Source organism: Sphaerodactylus townsendi, linkage group LG07 (genome assembly GCF_021028975.2).
Source record: "Sphaerodactylus townsendi isolate TG3544 linkage group LG07, MPM_Stown_v2.3, whole genome shotgun sequence".
NCBI lineage: Eukaryota > Metazoa > Chordata > Lepidosauria > Squamata > Sphaerodactylidae > Sphaerodactylus > Sphaerodactylus townsendi.
Window position 1 is genome coordinate 62143558 of NC_059431.1, and position 24500 is coordinate 62168057.

General features: G+C 48.0%; 1 protein-coding gene across 4 annotated transcripts in view; it reads right to left on the minus strand.

Annotated features, from left to right (window-relative positions):
• Positions 1-20276, minus strand: part of MARCHF3 (membrane associated ring-CH-type finger 3) — a 109413-nt gene extending 89137 nt beyond the window's left edge. For 3 of the 4 annotated variants that reach the window (XM_048504305.1, XM_048504303.1, XM_048504306.1), the window contains exon 1: positions 19975-20276. The gene's annotated coding sequence lies outside the window, so the exon portion shown is untranslated. Of the gene's footprint in view, positions 1-19779; positions 19798-19974 lie in introns of those variants that run through there. The other variant, XM_048504307.1, reaches the window with a different exon arrangement.
• Between the last annotated feature and the right edge of the window lie 4224 nt (positions 20277-24500).

The window sequence follows — 24500 nt, forward strand, 5'->3', positions numbered from 1 at the left end:
GTTCGTGTGGATTACAAACCTCAGATGCAACCTGTGTCATGGAGAGGCGAACCCGATACGCTTTAAATGCGACGGCAGAATCCATTGAGCGATTCCTGGACTTCACAAATGCAGGTGATGCTCCCAAAAAAGAACACCGTGGCACAGCACTGGGGGCCCGTCAAAAGGACACGGGACTAAACCTGGGGCCGGAGGGTATCCGTACGGCTTCTATCCGGACCCTAATCGGGCCAGCAGCAGCACCGCCAGGGTGCCTCGGGGAGTGCAGCTCACGGCTTCGGTGCCTCCGGATACCCGCCAGCTTCCAGGCGGCGAAGAGTCGAAGAAAGCCTGCCTTTAGCGGGCCGGTTTCCTCTCCCATCGAGAGGACTGGGATGAGAAGTGGGGCGACTGCGAGGCGCTTAAGCGGCATGGAGCGTGAAGCAGCTATGGGAGGAGGAACGGGCACAGTTGCGGCACAAGAGCGCGAAACCTGCAAGAGGACCCGGGAACAACAGCATAAAGAAGTCCAGCTTCGAGTTGGACAGACCAGGGCGCCTCAACTGGTATAGCAGAATCGGTCAGTCCATGACAAAGTCCTGGAGCGTTCCAGGCTGGATTTACAGCGGCTTAGCGTTCGAGGCTCTCGCACTTGCGCAAAGTGAGCTCACTGAAGCCCTTAAGCGGGGACGAACTGGCTAAATTGGAACTGAGAAAAAAGCTGCTTTTGCATGCGCACCAGGATGCATTGGCTGCAGCAAGGAGAGGGAGCTGAAAACAGATTGGAGAGGGAACTAAAGAGGCAACGGGCCGGGGAGAGCCCCAAGTTAGGTTGTGCTGTTACTGATCATGCGGTGCGAGGGGCCACGTATCTGGGTCACCCAAACGCCAGCGGCACCGCCAGCGCCCCGATTCGGCTCCCCATTACAACAGCTGCCCAACCTGTAAACGGCGACTACGCCAGCAGGAAACGGGCGTGGTTGGAACCCGTTTGATGGGACTTCTTCCAAACTTCCTACTTTATCTTGCAACTCAATGCACTTGAAGACTATGATGATTTATATGCGGTCTGGCGAAAAAATGCAGGGACATCGGCTCAGTCCTGGATGGGGCAGCAACCCGACTGGATTACCGTGACTATTTTGGATTTGCAGGATGAGGACTCTCGCTTTACAGTACCGCGCATTCCTCCAAGCGCCAAAATGGCGCTTTCAAGATCAGGCGAGAATGAAGTATCCGCACCATCAAAACCATCAACAAGGCAGCAGCCGTTTGCAGATTTTGCCGTGAATTTACGTCGCGGCTGCTTTCGACTCCCTCCTGGTATGGCCTGAGCATGAAATCACGAATGCTTCTCAGATGCTGTGGGCCGGCAAACCATTGAAAGCGGTCTTTTAATTCGAGTTCCTCGTACCATTACAGGTGGATCAGTTGGGGTCCCCAAGTGGCGTCTCGTTTGGAATAATAGCACCGTCCAAGGAGGCATGGCCAAAAACCACTACTGTCCGCAAGTCAGCCCAGCCGCCCCCTGCGAAACCACCTCTGAGCGCCCGTGCATGACTGGGATTGTGTCTTTCAGGAGGCCGAGTCATCTAGCCGTAGCATGCAAGAAGCAAAAACCAACGCTCAGCTCAGCGCCTCCGTCTGCCAAACCACCGCGCCAGGTCAGGGCCGCCTCCCACTGGCTCATCTAAAAGCGGCCAGTTACGAAGGCTGACCCAGAGGAAGCAGCTGTTGCCTTTCTTCAGCCCCCCATGGACATGGAGTACGACTCTGGCGGTGAGTGAAGGCAAGCGCTCCCCATTACTGTTCAAGCATTTCACCAGGCCAGCCAGCTAAACACACTCGCGTATAGCCTGCGTATATTTGGATTCGGCTGCTCCATTGCTTAATCTGCGGCCCCGGGTGGCCGGAGGAGCTAGGTCGCGACGAATTCACCTGGCCAGCCCATACCTTTCACCCAAATGGGCGGCAGCTTCGGGAGCGAAGGACGACCCGTACAAAAAAAGCACCACAGCCCGGTTCTCCTCCGTTCGCCGACCATTGGGGAAAGATTAGATTTTATTCCCGAAGCCAGTATTGGAAACGCTCCATAGTTTTAGGCATGCGGTTGGTATTTACATGAACAAAATTCATTTTGGAAAGAAAGAATCACAAATTCACACTGACCCTCCCTGCGGTGAACACATGAATTGGAAAGCCCGATCTCCTGACACATCCCCTCCTGGCTTCCTCAGTGATTGCTCCGTTCTATTGGCATCCCACCTGCATATCATGATCTGGCCAGAGTTTTCAGGAGCAGGAATGCGATCAGTTGCTTACACCACAGAGACACTGACTGTAAAATTGTCATGCAACCAGGGCACAACTACCCAGGGTGGAATCCTACATGAGTCCCAATGAGGAGAAGGAACTCCGTGCCTTCTTGAACCACAGAACCTTTCAGCGGGTTCCATCGGTGAGGTACCAAGCACACCCTTCTCCGTTTTGTTTGTCAAAAGAAGATGGGTCTTCTGACTTTGCACAGATTATCGAGGAGTCTCAATGCGGTCTCCTGTCCAATAAATATCCTTTGCCTTTGATCAAGGACCTTTTAGGATGCACTTTCGGCAAGGGCGCATTTTACTAAGTGGACTTGAGAGAAGCTTACTACAAGTCAGAATTGCTGAAGGCTATGGAACACCTGACTGCGTTTAACTTACAAAGTTTGGACAGTTTGAATATTTAATAATGCCATTAGGGTTAGGTAGAGATTTGAGCTTTTATGGCCCTTATCAGCGAAGTTCTCCATGATTTACTGTATACAAAGGGAGTTGTTGTATGCTGGGTGACGTTTTAATTTACTCACAAACCATAGAGAGCATGAAATGTTGGTTAGAGGTATTGAAGCGGCAGCGATAACTCTCTCTTTGCTAAACTCTCCAAATGCTGTTTCCATCAGACCTCCAGTATTTGACTATTTTGGTTACGGATCTGCGCCTGAGGGCTTAAAAATGGATCCTGCAAAAATTAGGCACGTCCTACAATGGCATACCCCACCAATAGAACTCAGTCATTTCTTGGTTTTGCTAATTTCTATGCATTGACTTTATACCCCAATTCGGCTGAACTAACTCTCCCCTACAGACCTCTGCCGCACTAAATTTGGATCCACTGTCCGCCAAGCCGATTTACTTTCCTGGTCACGGGGTATCGTAGCCTTCAACTGTTAAGTCTGCTTTTACCACTGAACCTATCCCATAAGCACTGACCCAAGATCTACGTTTGTAGTTCCGCGTGGATTTTCGGTTCGCTTGCCCAGGAGCAGCCCTGTTGCAGAAAAATAAAGATGGTAAGAGCTGGTTCCGTGTGCTTATTTGGCCTAAAAAGTTCTCTGGTGCCGAACTCAACTGGACTGTGGGAGACAAAGACTGCGGCCATCAAAGTAGCACTCTCCACTTGGCGCCACTGGCTGGAGGGGGCTAAGCACCCTTTCAAGTTTAGTCGGATCATAAAAACCTGGCAGCTCTTTCCACCCCCCCTCAAGATGTCCGGCGAGACAACTTCGTTGGGCGATTTCTTTTCGTTTCTCTTTTACAGTCCATTTCCCAGGAAAACCAAGCAGGCTGGCTGGCACGGCTCTGGCGCCTACCGAAGAGGGTGGAGCTGCCTTCTGAGACATTCCACGCTATATTCTTTCCCCTCCCGGTTGAGTTGGCTGTCCTGCCCGATCTCAAGCGTCGCTTCCTGCTCACCCCCATTCCCAGTCGTCTCCCTTTCCGCAAGACTGGAGGAAGCGGGCTGCCTGAAACCTCAACGGCGAAGGAGACTCCCAGTGCGTTTGGAGAATGGAGTTTGGCGGAGGAATGTTAGTGCGTTCACCTCCTCACTTAAGCAGGTTCTTGGGGCTTGCCGCGATGCCACGTTCAGCTGGACATTTTGGCTTTTAGCGAAAACTCTGCATTTAGCCGCCCGGCGGTTCACCAATTGGCGCAATGCTACATAAAGACGTGAGGCATACATTAAAGGCTGCTCGGTTTGGCCGACCGGGTCATTGGGGAAAGCCCATGGACTGTTGAAAACCTCTCGGTAGCCTCCGCCCTTGGGAGGTCATCTCTATGGACTTTATTACAGACTTGCCCGAAAGTCGTAGCAACACAGTTTTATGGGTGGTGGTAGACTTATTCTCTAAGCAAGCCCATTTTATTCATGTAACATCCCCTCGGCTCCTAAGTTAGCGCGGCTGTTTATTCAACATGTTTACGTCTGCATTCGCCCGTTAAGGTGGTCTCCGACCTTGACTAATTCATCTCAAAGTTTTGGAAAGCGTTTTGGGTTATTTGGGGCCGCCCCATTCGCTCGCCGCCCCTACGTTCAAAGTGGCCAGTAGGGAGCGAGGAAGCGAACAGAACCTAGAGCGAGTATTTGCGTTGTTACACAGCTACCACCAAAGACAATTAGTGCGGCTTATTCGTTTACTTGAATGCGCCTATAACAATCACGGTTCATGGTAATTGCAAAGCCCTTGAAATTGTGTCTGGTGGCTCCTTCCGCCGTTACTTACAACTACCACGCAGCTCGTTGGACCCCAGAATTTCATCAATGGATTTCATCGCCGAGGATGGAAGTGGTCAGACCATGCCCACAACAAGCAAAGGACTCCCAAAACTGCAGAAGTGAGGATAAACACGCTCGAGGATTTCCCTCTGCGTGTGGGCTCCTGGGTGTATTTATCACAAAGCAGAGACGTGCATAAATTTTCCAAACTTGGCAAGAAGATTTGTGGGACCTTTTCAAGATTACTAAAGTGATTAATGATGTCACTGCCGTTTAGATTTGCTAACTCTCTTAGTAACATCCATCCTCTTCCATTCCAGCTTGCTCAAGGGAGGCTCCCTTCGATGCCTGTACGACCGCCGGAGGCCCCACCCGACTATTATTGATGGCCACAAACACTCTGAAATTGGCGCTATATCCTGGACTCGCTTTGTCATAAGCACGATATTTAGTTTCTTAGGTGGTCATTCCTCTGGAGCAATCAATGGGTTTATTCAAAAACATTAAACCCCACCCTTATTGCTGCTCCACCGGCGGCTTTCGCACAAACCTGGGGAAGAGGGTCTTCTTTAGGAGGCAGAGTGTAAAGGATTCAATGGTGTTGATGGTAGAGGTAACGGCAGGTGCATTCCACAGCCGGTGATGGGCCAGATGCATCGGCCGGAGACTTTTATCTTTCTTGGCGGGGAGATGAAGCCTCTGTTCCCATGGGAAGCCGGGAGGGGGGGTGGGGGGACTGGGATGATAACCTGTGCTTCTGGCGGGAAGTGTCATTCCTGCCACTGCGTGTATTTGAGCTTTCTAAGATGTCTTAATAAATGGACTTTTACTCCAAAAGCCTTTTATTTCTGCTTCTATGGAATTCCTTACATTCGCTCACCCTCTGTGGAAGCAGGAGTGGAGGGGGGCTTTTAGAGGCCCGGGGAAGCCTGGCAGCAAGGCACCAGGCTTCTCTGGGGCTCTGAAAGGCTCCTCGCTTGCCTTTCGTGGAAGTGGGAGTGAGGGGGGCTTTTATACCCCTGCAGAAGTCTAGCGGTGAAAAAAGCCTGGCCAGTCCCTTCTGCAGCTGCCAGGTAAGTGTGCAGCATGGCGGGGGGGGGGGGGGGGGGAATCTACCAAACTGGTTGATAAATGTATACAATCCCATCACTGGGCCAAAGTATTCCTAATTGTTGCCAAAGCACTTCCTCCTGTTTGCATGCAATTTGAAGGGCTGGATTTCTTGGAAGAGAGTACAACCTGAAGCTTTGATTCTAATTGGATGCTTGGGGTGGATTGGGAAGCCTTGGCCATGAACAGGAGCCCACCATAGCCCTATAGTGGAGGGGAAAAGAAGCGGGGAAAGGCAACTGGTCATGGACTGTTAAGGAGCCTGGCTTGGTCACTTGCTGCAGCAGCAGCTGCAGTTCTTTGACCAGTCATCTCACTCAGTTACCACACTAGCTGCTCACAGGTTACCACACTAGCCTGCTTGCTCAGTCACATGCACGGCTGCTCCAATATTTATTCCCCATGGCAGATACCTGTGTGTGAGGTTTGGGCAGCATCTGTACAAGTTGAGAGCCACTAGCTTGCTGCCGGTGCTCATCTGCCCTGTGTGGAGCAAGGGCTCCCCTTGCTTGAGGCTAGAACAGACCTAGTATAGGGATGTGGAGCTCCAGGTCCTCAGCCCATGAGGACTTTCCCCAATAATCTAATGATCAATGCGCCTCTCTGGTGGTTTACACTCGTTGGCAAGGCTGCCAACCGGGTGAGGTACAGAGTGCTTTCACCTCCCAGTTATTAGTAGCACAGTAAAGCAAAAAGGCATACTTTGCAGGCTCCACAACTAGGGAATGCCATGGATTCATGGATGTAGGTAAGGGTTCTCGGGTTTGAACCCCCCCATTCATGTCCGAAGCTCCGCCCCTCAGTTTGTGGGTTTTTTAAACATTTTAGTGCTTTTTTTGGTTTTTGGCCTGCAGGGGGCGCATTGTTTGGGCTAGCAGCACCAAACTTTCAGGGATTGTTTGTGGGACTCTCCTGATGATACTACCTGGGTTTGGTGAGGTTTGGTTCAGGGGGTCCAAAGTTATGGACTCCCAAAGGGGGTGCCCCCATCCTCCATTGTTTCCAATGGGAGCTAATAGAAGATGGCGGCTACACCTTTTAGGGTCCATAACTTTGGACCCCCTGAACCAAACTTCACCAAACCTGGGATGTATTATCAAGAAAGTCTCTTATTGATACCACCCAGGTTTTGTGAAGTTTGGTCCAGGGGGTCCAAAGCTGTGGACTCCCAAAGGGAGTGCCCATCCTCCATTGTTTTCAGTGGGAGCTAATAGAAGATGAAGGCTTGAAGAAGAAGAAGAAGAAAAAGAGTTTGGATTTATATCCCCCCTTTCTCTCCTGCAGGAGACTCAAAGGGCCTTACCCTGAATGTCTGGTGCTTCTAGCTTAACAATTGCACCCCTGACAGCAGGCACCCCCCAAATTTCCCCAGATTCTCCTTTTAAATCCACCTCCTTCGGCATGGATTTAAAGGGAGAATCTGAGGTCCTCAGTTTAGAAGAAGAAGAGTTTGGATTTATATCCCCCTTTCTCTCTTGTAGGAGACTCAAAGGGGCTTACAATCTCCTTGCTCTTGCTCCCTCAAAACAAACACCCTGTGAGGTGGGTGGGGCTGAGAGACCTCCGAAAAGCTTTGACTAGCCCAGGGGTCGGGAACCTTTTTCCCTCAAAGAGCCATTTGGCTCACCCTCCCTCGGCCACCTTCCCCACCGCCGCTTCCGCCCACTTGCTGCTTGCTGCCCCCCCGCCCACTCACCTCCATTTCCACCCCGCCTGCAGGGCAGGCGGTAGATGGGCTCAGGCTCCGGCTCGACCCGGCCGCCCCGGGGAGACTGAAAGCTACCGGCCCTCTGCTGCTTGTGCAGAGGCGGGGGAAGTACGGACTCCGGCGGCTCGGCTCCTTGCCGGCCGCCGGGAGGCTGAAGCGCCAGCCCTGCTAAGCTTGCAGGGGGGGGGGGGGGGCGGGTGAAGGGCGGGTGAAGACGGGGGAAGGCGGGGGAAGACGGACCCGGCGGCTTGGCCTTGCCGGCCGCCGGGAGGCTGAAGCGCCCGCCCTGCTGCTTGCAGGGCGGGTGAAGAGCGGGGGAAGGCAGGGCCGCCGGGAGGCTAAAGCGCCCGCCCTGCTGCTTGCAGGGCGGGTGAAGGGCGGGGGAAGACGGACCCGGCGGCTCGGCCTTGCCGGCCGCCGGGAGGCTGAAGCGCCCGCCCTGCTGCTTGCAGGGCGGGGGAAGACGGACCCGGCGGCTCGGCCTTGCCGGCCGCCGGGAGACTGAAGCGCCCGCCGGGGGAAGACGGGCCCGGCGGCTCGGCTCATGGAGCCGCAGAACAGCGGCAGAAGAGCCGCATGCGGCTCGCGAGCCGCGGGTTCCCGACCCCTGGACTAGCCCAAGATCACCCAGCTGGTGCGTGTGGGAGTGCACAGGCTAATCTGAATTCCCCAGATAAGCCTCCACAGCTCAAGTGGCAGAGCAGGGAATCAAACCCGGTTCCTCCAGATTAGAATGAACCTGCTCTTAACCACTACGCCACATTGAAAGTGATGCTGTTTCAGGGTGGGGGACAATCCACCCCAAAACAGCATCACTTTCATTGTTGTTTTAACTGGGGACCCCAGATTCTCCCTTTAAGGTGGATTTAAAAGGAGAATTTGGACTCTCTAGTTTAAACACCATTGAAAGTGATGCTGTTTGGGGGTGGATTCCATTATCACAGTGGCTGCCCCCCCCCCCCCCGCAAAACTCAGATTTTGCACCAAGCTCCATTTTCCCTCTATGCCTCTGTCCAGAGGGGAGGAGCAGGGGAGGGCAGGGGAGTCTGCCATCCCCGACCTCGGAGAGCTGCTTTTATAAATGCTAGGCCAGGGGGGAGGCGTGGCCATGCCCTAGGGGCAGGTGGGGGTGTGGCCCCAACCCCAACCCCCCATAAAAAATCAATACCTACGTCCTTGCATGGATTCAACTCCCAGTAGCATTAGGCTCACCTAATCTGCAGACTGGGAATCGATGGCCACATGTCGGCAAGGTACCAGGCTGCTCCGGGGCTCTGAAACCCCTGTTGCTTGCCCTCCCCTGGAAGGAGGAGTAAGGGGGCTTTTAGAGCCCCAGAACAGCCTGGCACCAAGGGCACCAGGCTGCTCTGGGGCTCAGAAGGCCCCCTTCTCCTTCCCAGGGTGGTGGGATTCAGCCTGTTGGGTGAACTTAGCAAAAAAAAAAAAAAAAAGCCACCGGTTCTGCCAAACTGGTGCAAACCGGCTGAATTCCACAACTGATAATAGGGGATTTTAACACTGCACTATTAAAAATAAGCTTTCTTGTTTATGCAGTTGTCTTTGTTTTCCTTACCACTGTTTTTTCATCTGCTTCATCATAGATGTAGTTGTTATCTGCATATCACATTGAATGTAGTCGCTAAAAATGAAAGTATGCTTCTAAACTAATAACAGATATTGTTGCAATTCAGTGGGTCATGTAGTGAGCTTTGTGATGACAACCAAACCTCTGATGCTGCAATTCTGAATGCTGCCCCTGTGTCATTTGAAAAAATGCTCACAACACTATATTGGGAAATGTCCTTCACAGCATCCTGCAGCATGTGCACAGGAACCTATCGTTATCAAAGGAACTTTTGAGGTCCTAATGTTGCCTCACTCATAAACTATGCATTTAAAAATCAAATTGAAATATTACTTGCTCATCCATGTGAGCTCACAGAATAAATTTATACTAATTTGCCATCACTGTCAATGCATTTCCCTATTGTAGTTTTTTAAACTATATTTGCTTTTGATAAACTAGATTTGCTTTTGAAAATTAATACCTGATAAAAACTAATGTTTCATTTAAAAACACTGAAAACTTTGATGAATCGTTGTCATTTGAGTTGTATGATGTGTGGCCTGATTATAACCAAGGTTGATCAGGAATCAGCCTCTTAATCTGTTTTAGTACCTGCCGCCCCCCCTCCCCCCCAGGCCTCCCGGCTAATGCCAGAGAAAGGTCCCCCAGGCTGTGCAGCTGGCCTCTGGGCACATGACCAGTAAAAGAAGCCTGGCCCCTTTGGAGGCCCGGTGCCTGGCCCGGCGACACGCAGGCCAAGCCACAGTTGCCGCCTTCCCTTGCCTCCTCCCAGTGGCCCAACATGGAAAAGGTGGAGAGGTGGAGGAAAAGGCCTCAGCTGGACCAGCCATGTTCCTCCGCAGCAGCCAGGTAAGTGGGCAGTGGGGGGGGAGCACGGGGGGAGTGGCAGGGGGCGAACTGGTAGATAAATTAATAGAATCCCATCCCTCTTTTATTTTCTGCATGTTTTAGATGGAATGCTTTGAGACAAGGAATCTCCTGTCTCTCTGAGCAGCCAAAGTCAGACTTGAAGGTGTTCATTTGTTGATCACCTATGAGCCTCACAGGTCTCTTGGCATGAACAGTAAATTCTCACATGTTTGGAGTCTCTAACAGAGAATGACAGGCCTGTGTCAAAAGACTGCAATACCAACATCAAAAGAATTTGAGAAGCAAGCAGACATTCACTGCTGAAAGACATGTTCTTTTACCAGCAATGGGATAGATGTGTCATTATTGTGTAATGAACGTCTTCCAGTACAAAGCCCTCTCTTTTCAGCAGCTGAATATGAACACAACAGCTGCCAAAAATTCAAGCCATGCAATTTAATAATGCTTACATGTCAGGTCATAATTCAAAATGACAGTTATGAATTTTACAATGCACAAAAAGTTCACAGGCAAAGTTTCATTAAGCGGTTGTGTTTGCTATACTTTATATTAAATGTATAGCCAAAATTATAACAAATATTTTAAAAAGAATTATTAATGTAAAATAGGCATTATTAAAGGCTGAGATAGGACAACACTATTCATTGCAACCTCAGCCATTTAGTCTGCATGAAGTAGTCGCTAGGAAATTATGCAAACCTCTGGGGTGATGCGGGGTTTCCAGGCTGCATGGCCATGTTCTGGTACCATTTTCTCCAGATGTTTCACCTGTATCTGGATCAAAACAATCTGTATCTGTGGCTGGCATATTCAGATGATCCTCTGAAGATGCCAGCCACAGATACAGGTGAAACATCTGGAGAGAATACTGCCAGAACACGGCCATACAGCCCGGAAACCCCACAACACCCCGGTGATTCCGGCCATGAAAACCTTTGACAATACAAATGCAAACCTCCTTAAGTTGTCTACAGTTTCAGCCTTGTCCTTATCTGTCAAAGTGTAACCATAACATTGGCAGGCTGAACAGAGACGATTTGTAGATACCATTAAAGACCGCCCTCGCAATTTATTGTTTTGATCCAGAGAACACCTCTCATTTATGTAGGCAGGGATTCACAAATAGGTATAGGTATGCCACCATCACCTCCATTCATTATGTCAGAATTCGGCATACACTAGCAATAAATGTTTCAAGTCTACACCCACCAATGATACTCTTTAAAATATTATTACTGTAAAGAAGAAATAAGAGGTTGTAATTATCCAAATACTTTCTGGCCTCTGTTTAGTAAACAAATTTAACTGTCACAGATTAAAGGTCAATAATCACAGAATAATTAATCATGTAACAAGATCCAAATCAATTGAAATGAATACAAAGATGCTTGAAACTCATATGCCCAATTATATAATTATCCAATTTTGATCAGTAAAGTATATCTCACTAATTAATCCTGACTGGCACATACAGTTACTGGCACATACAGTGGCACAAGGAGAAGTATGTCTGTTGGAGTAATGTTTCCATATCATGGAGATAATGCTTGCATTTTTTCTTCTGGCACAGCAATAGGTATTTCCCATACTATGCACATTTGCTGAAGCTGCAATTTTTTGATGAGGTCAAAGTTAGTCAAGGTGCAAGTTTTAATGCATTCATTGAAAATAATGAAGGACTTCAAATATGATTCACAGATTTGAAAGACTCCATTCATTTAACCTCATCTGAAAAGCACAGCTCCTGCTAAACTAATCTGGGATCCATTTCAATGTCCATTCCTGTACAGGCATCACCTGGCATAAAATTATTCAAGGTTGGCATTACAGCCACATCATTTCTGTGTCAGATGACAAATGAGGTTGATGGCTTCTGCCTTAGCTATCATTAGGGCACCCATGAAGAACTAGCAAGCAGCCGAAGCTTTACTGCAAAGACCCAAATCTCTTTGTGTATGGTAGAATAACAGCATTGGTGTCCCTTAATCAAATCTCAGGCAAGATGAGCACAAATCATATGGTATTGGAAATGCAGCTTTGCAGGAAACACTAAAGCTGTTTCCGTGCGAGCAAAAAAAAAACCGGCAAAAAGATGGTAACAATAGCATTATAGGCAGGCAGTTCTCATGGCCGTCACTGCAGAAACAACACTGCAGTGATGTGGCAACACTCCAGCGGCCCCACAATTGTTTATTCAAAAGTCACTCACTGAGCGTGTCTTTTCAATAACGCCGCTCTGCAGTTGGCGTCGTGTGAAGTGCCCACCAGGAATTCGTTCCTCAGAGCCCGCCCCCTCTATGGCAGCCCACACTGGCAGCAGCCATGATGGGGATGGAGAACCCTCCCGACAGCCATGGCAGTGAGGTCAGCCATGGCACATTCCAGGGCTGCTGCTGAGGCTGTCCGACACCGCAGCCAGCTGGCCAGCTGAGCCTGCAGCCAAAAGGTCCATGCCCTTATTTGTTGAAGTGCGATGTCATCACCACACATGTGCACACACCTGTAACACTGGAGAATGGTGGCTCAGGTGGCAGCATGCCTCCATGGCACCTTGGGCCCAGCCACCTCTACATGGGACAGCCACACTGTCCAGCCATGGGAGATGCACTGGTCCAGGGAGGCGGGACCAATGGCGGCCCAGGGGCAGTCATCTGTCAACCCTACCTGCAGTTGCCAAGTAGGACCCTGCAACTGGAAGGAGTGGTCAAGGGGGAGGGACGAAGGGACATGGGGACGTGGTGAGACAGGTCTGCAATGAGACTGTCAGGTCAGTTGGGGGGCCCTGTGGCCCTATGAGGTCCCAGCCCTACCAATGGCTACACCAGGGTCAGGTGAGGGATGGATGCCAGGGCGAGGGGTCGCCTGGAGGGACAGGGAGATTCGGGACCAGTTGAACATCTTGTCATTCTAGGTGCAGGTGCAGGGTGCGTGCGAGGTACATGACCGTGGCCTTTGTCATCCTGAAATTGGCCATCCACTCCTTGTTGCCCCAGACTGTCATCATGAGGTCCTCCCACCAGGTCTTGCTGTGGGCAGTCACCCAGTAGCAGGGTGTGCAAGGAGCACATGTGAGAGCAAACCAGCATTGTATCGCCTGCTTGCGGAGCCTCTGGACCGCAGACCAGGAGCAGATACTCATTGCCAGCTCAGCTAGTGTCAGCCGCGGCCGCCCCTGCAGCTGCCCCAACAGCTGCTCCAACAGCCACCCACTGTTAGTCACATAGGTGTTGGATGCCACCTGCATTTCACCCCACAGCCGTATATCTGCAACCACTGCCTGGTCGACCACCTCTGTCGAGTCCATGGCTCACTTCTGCAGAGTGTGCCTGTGCACCACAGTATCTGTTGCCGCTGGCCGGACAGCCAAGGGCGACCTACAGTGCCATGGAGAAATGTTGACAGGAAGCTGTGGGGGGGGGGGAGCCAATCACATCAGAGCCGGGATCACGGCCAATCCTGGCACCGAATGCCAGTGACATCTGAGCTATGTGGCAACATTGCTGCGCAACCGTTACTGGATAAAAAAAGGATGCCGTTTCTGAAGCGCTGCCGTGCGAACTACCGTGGTTCCTTCGATGTGCCCACCCATGTGAACGCTCTGTTGCTGCAGCGCTGCCAATAATACCAACGGCACAACAGTGTTATTGGCTGTGTGGAAATAGCCTAAGACTTCCAGATAGAGCAAAACAGAACATCCAAACCCTCCCTTCTAAAGTGGAAGCAAGCAGACAATGTGCAGCAAGCTTCAGCTGAAGAGTTGTCATTTAGCAAACATGGACTTCATACACAACTCTGATCAAAGGTGTTCTCTTGTTAGTTTTTTCTACTGCAAACAAAAGCCAGCTTTGACTGGAGCTGGGGGAGAAGGCTCCCACAGAACTAAGAGATCGCAAATTTGAGGTATCATTTAGGGGTAGTAAATTTTATCCAAAATATACCCCCATGGATCCTAAACTTAGGTTTTCCGTCTGCTGTACAACCTGCCTCTTAGATGAACTACTTCAGAAAGTCAATATGGATTCCCTAGGCCAGCGATGGCGAACCTTTTTGAGACCAAGTGCCCAAATTGCAACCCAAAACCCACTTATTTATCGCAAAGTGCCAACATGGTAATTTAACCTGAATACTGAGGTTTTCGTTTAGGAAAAACGGTTGGCTTCAAGGCGTGTATTACTCAGGAGTAAGCTTGGTGGTAGTCGGTGGCTTTGCTTTGAAGCAACCGTGCAACTATTCCACCGGGTCAATCACGACCCTAGGAGGGTTTACTCAGAAGCAAGCCCCATTTCCAGTAACCGAGCTTACTCTCAGGTAAAGGATCACACTTTAGTTTAACAGTGCTTAACAGGGTTACCTACACTACTTCCCCAAAACTAGATCTTAGGTTTAATGCTAATAATCGAGCCCAGCGAACCAGGCCAGCCTTGATGTGTGGGGGAGGGGGCACTCTGTTTGCGTGTGCCCACAGAGAGGGCTCTGAGTGCCACCTCTGGCACCCGTGCCATAGGTTCGCCATCACTGCCCTAGGCTTATATTGGAAACACTGCTCCCTTCTGGCAGAGGGAGAAGATATCCATGTACAGAGTGAAAAGTAGAGTCCAAACTTTTTTCCCCTTTTCCTTTTCTTTTCTTTTTTTGCTTTAGATGGTGAAAAGCTTGAAGCTGTTCCTGATAATAGGGGTTAATTATCACAGCACATTCAAGGCTTGTTAGGTCACCATGTTGGGAAAAACCTTTGGTGGAGGACTTCGGTCAATTACAGTTGAAGTCACTGGCCTAGAGGACCATTGAAATTGCAACTCCTTAGCAAAAACCCAACAAAAGGTTAATAGCAGACTTTCAAGAACTGAAGATTAGATATAATATTTAATAAGCAGCTGACAAAGGCCACTGTAGGGTTCATGGTGACAAAGGGACTGGAACACAAGCCTCCCACGCTTTCATTACCCAAAACATTTGACACTTTCTACAGAGGAAGCAGCAGGATACTCTCAACAGCAATTTATCTGGATGCATTATAGTGTACCATAATTCTCATTTACCATTTTGTATGTGTGAATCAACACATAATAATATGCATTTTAAGCTTAGCAGAAAACTAACCAATATTATAATGTATAAACCAGCTTTAATTCTTCAAAAAAAACTGCTGCTGGGAATCTCTCCAGCTTCAGAGTTTTGCCCTGCTTAACATTAAAAGGAGTGATTGCTTTAAATTAAGCTGCTCTTTGACTGTCAATATGTCTTCCAAGGTTTTTAAAATCAATATCTGACTGCTTTGTAACATCTCTTCAAATTAGTGTTCCAGAATATGTTAAAAAGAAATAAAATATGCAGGAGTGAAATCCTGTGTTTAAAAGCACCAAATCATAAAGAACAACATCATCCACATGGGCACATGCCCTTTATAAAAATTATATAATCTCATTTTTAGACAATTACAGGAACTAATCAGGCAATCTTTTCTTTACAAACGTATTTCTCTACCTTAATGCCCAAAGAGATGACAACACATGAAATATCACACCAAGAGCCGCCATTCAGTAAATGGAAGAGGATTCAAGACCTTGTACTTAGCCATAAATGCTATGAAACATTCTTGCTTACTTCTCAGAGATAAATGCTTCATTATCAACAGAAAGCATGTTCAAGTGATCATAGTCTACTATTCAGATTTCTTTTTAATTTGAAAAAATAAGGAACATTCCAGATCCTAATGGACTCCCCCAGAGGACTTTGTAGCACCAGATGAATTATTTATTATTTGTTTTATTTATTTATTTTATTAAATTTATAGACCGCCCTTCCCCGAGGAGCTCAGAGCGATGAACAACCACAGTAAAACAAAGCATTGAAACACAATAAAACCAGCACAGTACCCCAATATTTAAAACAGAAACCATATAAATATTAATATCAGATGGTGTCTGACTCCCCCTCCCTCCCCACCCTTGCACCCACGGGAGGTGGCAGATGTACTTAGCCAGGCTGGCCAAATGCCTGGCGGAACAGGTCCATCTTACAGACCCTGCGGAAACTCTGCAAATCCCGCAGGACCCTGATCTCCCTTGGGAGCTTGTTCCACCAGGTGGGGGCCGGGGCATAAAGGCACTGGCCCTTGTAGAGGCCAGGGATCACCAATAGGTCCTCCTCCAAGGAGTGGAGGGGCCTAACGGAGCAATATGGGGAGAGGCGGTCCCTCAGGTATGCAGGTCCGAGGCTGTGAATAGCTTTGAAAACCAACACTTTAAACATGACCCGGTACTTGATCGGCAGCCAGTGCAGATGATATAGGACCGGCGTAATCCGGTGCCTGCTCGAAGTCCCCATGAGGAGCCTGGCTGCTGCATTCTGTACAAGTTTTAATTTCTGGATCATGGCTAAAGGCAAGCCCGCATAGAGCGAGTTACAATAGCCTAGTCTGGAGGTGACCGTTGCATGAATCACAGTGGACAGATCTGGCTGGGAAAGGTCCGGGGCCAGTTGCCGTGCCTGCCGTAAATGATAAAAGGCCATCTGGACTGTCCGGGTGACCTGGGCCTCCAGCAACAATGCCGGATCCAGGATCACCCCAAGGCTTTTGGCAGACGAGGCTAGCTGTAAAGCCTCGCCGTATAGCGTAGGCAGGCTAAAAGGCGCCGGACAATCTCCCTGACCCAGCCACAGAACTTCCATCTTTGCAGGATTTAACTTCAGCCGACTCACTCTCAACCAATCAGCCACAGCGTCTAAACAATGCTGGAGAACATCAGGGGCCGAAGAACACGAGCTGTGTGCCAGGGGGGCATGTAGATATTAAAAAGCATCGGGGAGATTATTGCTCTCTGCAGCACCCCACAAACTATGGGATGTCACCTGGAGTTCTCTCCCCCCAATGTCACCTGCAGTCCCCAGTTTTGGAGAAAAGAGGCCAGCCAGCTTAGTTAAATGACTGTCCCAACACAGATCACAGATCCAGTCGTGAGGAATTGCTGTTTCCCAGATTTCAACTTGGGAGACACAGGACAATTTTGCATGGAATAATTGCTCCTCTGTTGGCACGGGGAATGCCCCAATGCAGTCGGAAGTTCTGCACTGCTCCCGGTGCTGCAGCATGTCTGCCACGTTTTTGCCCCGGCATCGCCCCGCAGCATTGGCTTTGTTCCGCAAAGATTTAGGTTCTTTTGAAATGCCCCTTTGTTGCTCTGGTGGCTTCTGCTGCTGTGCAAAACTCTTTGATAGCAGAACCGGGGTCATTTTTCCTGCGTTGCTGCTCTGGCACACCCCACCCCACCAATGGACAGGCACTAAGAATCGTCACCCCCTTGCTGTGGGGAAAAAATGGAGGGAGAAACCTTGGTTTTTAGAAAGGAGGAAGAAACCTTGGACAGAAAAGTGGGGCATGTGCAGGCGCCATGAACGGGAGGGCAGCAGTTTTCTTTCACATGCAAGGATTTTAGACAGAGGGGAGGAGTGTGGGACAGCAATTCTGTCACACATGCAAGGATTTTAGACAGGGGGCAGGGTGCTGATCCTCAGCACCTGTTTTGTGTTCAGAGTCATTTAAAACTGGAATAGTGAAAGTGAGTGGGGGGGAACGGGGGGAGATTCAGCCAATCAGAATGCGGGAAATGGAGGTCGTCCACACGTGTGCACGATATTGTGGAAGAGCTCGTGGTGCAAATTGAGAAGCACCGGGGTTGTGAAGAAACATTTGGTGCATAATTCACCAACCCTGCTACAAATCCCATGAAGAACTGGGGAGCAGTGCAGAGTCAACAGCAGGGCAAAAGGCGCAGTGGCAGGCATGCTCCTGGATCTTGGGGGATTTTGACTGTGAAAAATTGGCCACAGTTGCTAGAAAGTATCCTAGCAAATAAGATACTGCAGCTGTCCTGTCATAAGGATGCCCTTGTGCTAGTGTCACAGGCTCCATCCAAGAAACCTCCCCACCTGCTTACCCCCACCATGTTGAATGCTTTCCATTTTCAAAAGAAAAAGAAACATGTGGCTTTGTTTCTATCTTCCTCCCCCAAAGTTCAAGAAACCCGTCTGTTCAGCATGTGTATCTTTCAAATGCACATATAAAATTGATAGGGGATTGTGTCACACTGAGCACAAGGCTGTCTCTTCCCTTCCATCATGTGAAACCAGGAATGTAATCTTTGTAGCTAGTATAAAATAAGGAACTAGAAAGGGAAGAGAAATTTACCTCACAGCCCTAACCAGTGAAAGCATCCTCTGTCCAGAAAGAATTTCAGTTTTTCAGAGGAGTGGCTGGAGAAACATTAATTATTGAGCAGAAATGCTCATTTTAATCAATGCTTGGTTATTCATCTCAAATTACAGTTCCCTACATGCTTACTTGGGAGTAAGCACTACTGAAATGTACTGAACTTATTTCTAAATAAATATACTCTGGCCTATTAGACTTTATTTTTAGTTCTCATAAATAACATATACAAACAAGAATCTATCCTGTTGTAGATATGGTTTACTGGACTGCAATTTCATAGGGAAACTCTTTGCAGCATTTAATTAATCAGCTATAATTTGGTAAGGAAATGATACCGAAGATTTCATTAATTCTGTAACTTTTAATTGCATGTCAGCCTCAAAATAGTACACACAAACCAACCATTCAGAAGAAGCCTCTCATTTAAAGCAATTGGACAGGAATTAAAAACCTTGATTTAACAGGAACCTCACTCACATACATTTTGATTCTTCACTCATGGTTTCTTAGGCTGTCATCCTAAACATGCCTATTTAGAAACAAACTCCACTTAAAAATCAACATGCCTTAGTTCCAAGCATCTGTGTTGAGGATTGGGCTAGCCAGTAGTCTTTTGCTATCCTTTCCTGGCTTCCTCAACCTTGGCTGGAGTGTACATGTTGTGTTTTAACAGATGGGCTGGGTGGCAGACTGCAGGCTGTAAACCAGCAAGCAGTGTGGAATCTGCTCTAAATGATATTGAACCGAACGCTCATAAAGTTCACGGACACAGGCAGACTCAGACCTGTCCACCATCACACACAGAGAAGAACACACAGCACTCACCATGCTCTCCCCACCCCCACCCCACCCCCACCCCACCCCCACACAATTCAGGTAAAGTTCAAGACTTGGCATTAGGAGGTTCATTCTTCTCACACATAGTACAGCCCCATATCCAGAATAAACAAAGGAAGAGAAGCAAAAATATCACATCCACATTATTTCTTTCTCCTGATAAAACTAACATAAGTAAATAAACATGGATTAAACAAATACAGATACAGGATCACATGTTTAACAATTACAGTATCAAAGATTATGCTTTACATTGGTTTTCTGAAATCTATCAATTATTAAATAAGTTATCCTGTGTGTGGGGGGGGGGAAGAATTCTCACATATTGAATTAAATTGTGTAATTGCTACAAGTATATCTTTTCCATATGGAAGAAAAATATTCTTAGCTCTCACAGTGCTAACATAGGAAGAAAAGAAACACCAAGATCGATTAGTAATGTGATTCAAGCAATCCAGTATTAGTTTGTGTTTACAACCAAATAGTAGCCTTCATGTGTCTTATATTTGTAATACACACACAGTTTTAGTATACAGCAACTGCAATTTGCATTGGGGATGGTATGTCTTTATGTTTATTTAGAGCATCATAAGTATTACACATCTGGCCAGTTTCACAAGCCTATTGTCAGTTTAATTATCTTTGTAGATAATTATTACCTCTGCAGATTGATACCGTCCTTTGAGCCACAGAGCTGGAAACTAAATATTTGCCATGAACATTACTATGAGGGGGACACCCTTAAAAAGTTTTCCTTTTCAAGATCACCCCAACCTAAGAACCTGATCTGAACTATAATGCTGTAGCTGTTGCCACCACTGTAAGTGCCTGACCTGGCCAGAATTATTTTAATCAAAGGTATCCGAAAAAGGAAGTCCCGCGACAATGAAGATTAAACATGGAAAAGAAAGGGGAAAAAAGAGTTTGGCGTTCACTTACAGTCCTTCCCTTGGTTCAAACAACCCGCTGGCAGCCCACAGGTAGAAAACAAGTTGGGAAGCTGGTGAATGGCCCAGCCCCGTCCCAGGGGAGCCTCTGGGCTGTCTGTGGCCACCAGCACTGACAAGTCTTCACGTCCACAGACCGGCTGGCTAAGCCCCCGGGGAAATAACAGGGCGCAGGAAAGGAACTCACCCTTTTGCGCACCTCCGGTTTGCCTCGCACCAGCCCCGCTTATTCCGCTCCTCAGCACGCAACTGTCCCGGCTTGGGAGACGCCTCGAATGCCGCTCAGGAGCATAGCTGCCCGAGAGGGCTTTCAGGCAGGGACGGGAAGCGAAGCAGCCGCGGCTGTCTCGCCCACCCTCTGGCACTTCATTGACCTCCCGCCAAGCGCCAGCCTAGGCGAGAGCAGCAGCCAAGAGAGCAGAGCAGAGGGCGGGCGGTGGGCATGGCCAGCTCTCCTGATGGGCAGCCAGCCCGGCTGCCCTCCCCGCCTTAGCCCCGCACGGGATGGGATGGGCGGGCGCCCAAGGGGAGAAGGTGCCTGCAGGACAAAGAGGGGCCGGCTGGATGGGTTGAGGACCCCTGGTGGACAGAGGGAGGCAGCAAAGCTACCTCAGAAAGGTGCTGAAATGGCGTTCCCCCTCCCGAGTCCCCCTCTTGATATGCCTCCTTCCAAAGAACGACGCTGCCCGCCAAATATCTGATCGGACTCCCCCCCCCCCCCCAAATAATCAGTCACATGCCTAAGAAACTGATTTCTTGCTTTGCTGAAAGGAGAAGAGGGGCATTGCTTTTGGAGCCTCACTTCACGGATCAGGCTAATCGACTCTCTTGTAACAAGTTGCTGAAAGTCGAGGGGTCGTTTTGCAACGCCAAAATCATATCGATGTTGTGAAATGTGCAAAGAAAAAGGTAGAACTTCTACCGTGGAAAGGAATGAGGTTGGAGAATTTACCTCTGGCTGGGCTGTAAAGCTAAGGAGCCCAAAGGATCTGTTGCAGTGGGGTTCTCTGAAATGGGAACGTGGAAATGACTAGGATTCTTGCTGCCTCAGAAAGCAACGCTCCACATACAGTTAAGAGACAGGTGAGGTCCCCCCCCCCCCAAAAAAAACACCTACCCTCTTTGAATGCAGCACTGCCTTCAGTGGGAAATATTGAGTTGACAGTTTCCAGGTGGAGTCTGGAGATCTGCAGGAATTTACAACTGATCTCCAGATTACAGAAATCAGTTCATTTGGAGAAAATGGTTGCTTTGAAGGGTGAACTCTATGGCATTATGTCTGGCTAAGGTTCCTCTCTGCCCAAACACTGTCCTCCCCAGGTTTCACTCCCATAAAGTTGAGTGACACATGGAGAAATCAACCTCCAGCAGATGTAATTAAACATCATTGCAAGATCAACGCTACACCTATGTACTAGTGTGTGGAAGATAATGTCAACTACATATCTGAAGAGTGGGAAGGCTGATACTCATCACCCCTTTCATCTCTCTTATTACAGATGATCATAAATACTAGTTAGAGAAGAGCCTTGCATGCAACTGTGTAAGCACAACCCACTGGAGCACAAAATTTTGGACTGGGCCATCATATCAAAGATCATCACAGCAATTTTATTGCAACTTGCTTCAACAGAATTGTGTTTTGCACCACAGACTTATAATTGTGCAGCAGAGATTTTTAAAATCTCACTTGCAGTACAGGCCAGTTATGAAGATGAATGAGTTCATAACTGTAATATCCAAACTGCTAAGTAAAAAGAACACAAATTGCAATCAAAGCACTCAGAAATATCAAAGTGGTGAGATGAATGAAGGGAGGGAAGAACTTAAATAGCAAGGGAGAGACAGTACATAAAGGGAATATTAATCTCCATTTACCAACATTCTGTCTTTGCCAAAGATCTTTACGGAAAAGCTAACATCTAAATTGGCTACTGAAATATTTAATTTTCAGCATTAATGAATAATTATCCTTTCTAAAATACTTTTGAGTTTGCTGGGAAAACAGAGTCCTTCAAAGAGTTTCTCCTAGAAGAAAGATAGATCTTTAAAAAGCCTTCTCTCAAAGACAGAGTTAACTGGAGGCTCAGACTGAACACCATTGTGTAGAGCATCTCTTAGTCCTTCATTCAAAGCAAGTGCACTTATTCTGAAGTGGAACCCTCTTAACTTGTTGTGTCTACCTGTTCATGGTAAAAGCAAATTGCATCAAGGGCTGCCTCCTTACAAAGCAGCTGCAAGGTCCCTTCTTCATTTCAATTGCTATCTCAGGGTAGTTGCACACTGGGATATTTAATGAGACATAAGTTACTACTAAAGCAGGGGTAGGGAACCTGCGGCTCGAGAGCCGCATGCGGCTCTTCTGCCCTTGCACTGTGGCTCCACGAGCTGAGCCGCCGGCCCCATCCTTGCCAGCCCTGCAGGCAGCAGGGCGGGCACACCAACTGCCCACGGTTGGCTGGGCCGCGCTGCGGGCTTCCCCTCTTGCCCGCCCCGTTGGAGTATGAGCGGAGTAAAAGGTAAAAAAAACCCTATATATATAGTGTTATCTTTATTTTAAATGTCAAAAATTATTTGCGGCTCCAAGTGTTTTCTTTTCCCTTGGAAAACGGGTCCAAATGGCTCTTTGAGTGTTAAAGGTTCCCTACCCCTGTACTAAAGTCTTCCAGTGTAAGATCAATTGTATAGAAAAGATCAGCAATAAGTTAGATTTGTAATTCTTCAACCAAACTGTATAAAGAATTGGTAGGTTCAAATACAACAGAAAACCATGTTTTCTTTGGATCATTAATAAAACAGAAATGGGCCCACAGAGAATCTTTGCAACTTGATTTGGCTCACCAATTCCTGGTTTCAGGAGGACCAATCCTTCCCTCACCTACAGCTACTCTCACGAAAGAAAATATCTGCTAAGCACTGACCAGCAAAATAAGCTGTTGGGACTGAATTAAATTTAAGAAAAGAACATAATTTCTCTGAATTAGAATACTGCATTTTAAGACAGTAATTTTCAAATTATTATTTTGGAGCAATTGATGATGATAGAGTTTAGATTCAAATCCTGCTTTTCTCAACCATAAGGAGTCTCAAATCAGTTTACAATCACCTTCCCTTCCTCTCCCCACAACAGACACCTTGTGAAGTAGATGGGGCTGAGAGAATCGTAGAGAATTAACTAGCCTATGGTCACCCAGCAGGCTTCATGTGTAGGAGTGGGCAAGCAAACCAGATTAAAGTCTGTTGCACATGTGGAAGAGTAGGAAATCAAACGCAGTTCATCAAATTAGAGCCCACTGCTTTTAACCTTTATACCACTATGCTGGCTTTCCAGATGTAAGAGGAGAAAATATTCAACTCCAGTGATACTTTTTTGAGGTATCCTTGTTTTTCCTCACTTTGCTGAGGAAGTGGTGCCTGATGCAGATTTCAAGCATGGTTATGTGGGGGAGCGGAGTGCATAGGAAACTGAAATGATTGAGTATAGTGAACTTCAGTCAGCAACCCTCTTCAGGAAGAACATCTGCGTAGGTTTGGCATCCTACAATGGGTGAGGATTCTTCCCATAGATGTAGAAGGTTCATTCAAGGGTCATCAGAAAGTTCCACAGAAATTACAACCAGGAGTCTGAGATCCAGTTGAGAATGGACCAGTTCTCCTTGTCCACTGATATTTTGTGCTGTGTGTTGGGAGACAGTTCAGATCACTGCTCCCTGAATTTGATGTCTATAACTGCTCATGATCATCCAACATGTTCACATTATCCACCATGGGGAAGGAACCTTCTCTGAGTGAAGAATGGCCGTTTGCTGTCACAGGAGCAGCAAGAAAAATCCTTCTGCAGACTAAGCAATGTTCCCTGTTGGCCAGGCCTGCAAAATGGTGGTGATGACCCTATGCAGAAGTGGTTAAAGGATTTCTATGATGGGTGAGTAATGTGATTTCGTTCCCATGTTGAAAAGGATGGCTGAGGTTGCCAGCAGATGCTTCTGTGAAAATGTTGTGATGATTCATGTCCCTGGGAGTACAGGTGCAGCAGTTATAGTTAAGAGGTAGAAGTGTCACCAGCCCAGCCAACAGTCACTGAGGAGGAATTTGAGTCCTGCTTTCCATAGCATAGCAAGTCCTTTCTCTGCAGCGGGAGAGTAACCAGCTTATTATAGTATGGAATGGCCAGGAATCCATGCCAAGCATCTTATTTTCCATGGTGAACTCCTGGCATTTTTTCTGAAGGAGACTGCTCCCCTGAGACATCATAGCCTCTCTGGACAGCCAGTGAAATTTTACCTCATTTTAATATTGGTAGGTCAGACTTTTTAAACCGCTTACTCAACCATAGATCAATGAGTGCCTGAATGTCTGTCTACTTGGCCCCATCATTTTGGGGCTGAAAGCCCTGGCTGTCATCAACTGATTGGGGCAGAAATCATAATACACCCAGGTATGGCAGGTAGTGTTCCACCAACCAAGTGTTGGAGTACATCTGTAAGTGTACAAAGTGCCGTCAAGTTGCAGCTGACTTCTAGTGACCCCTGGTGGGATTTTCAAGGGAGGTGATAAAGCAGCAGTAGGCCCTTTCCACACAAGTCACCTAGAACATTTTCCCCACTCTCTTTACCACAATGTTTGTCTGCACTCACCTCCTCCAAATGTTTCACGGCCACAGTGAGGTTTTTTTAAAGGGGGGGGGGAGTAATAGAAACAATGCTTCACTGA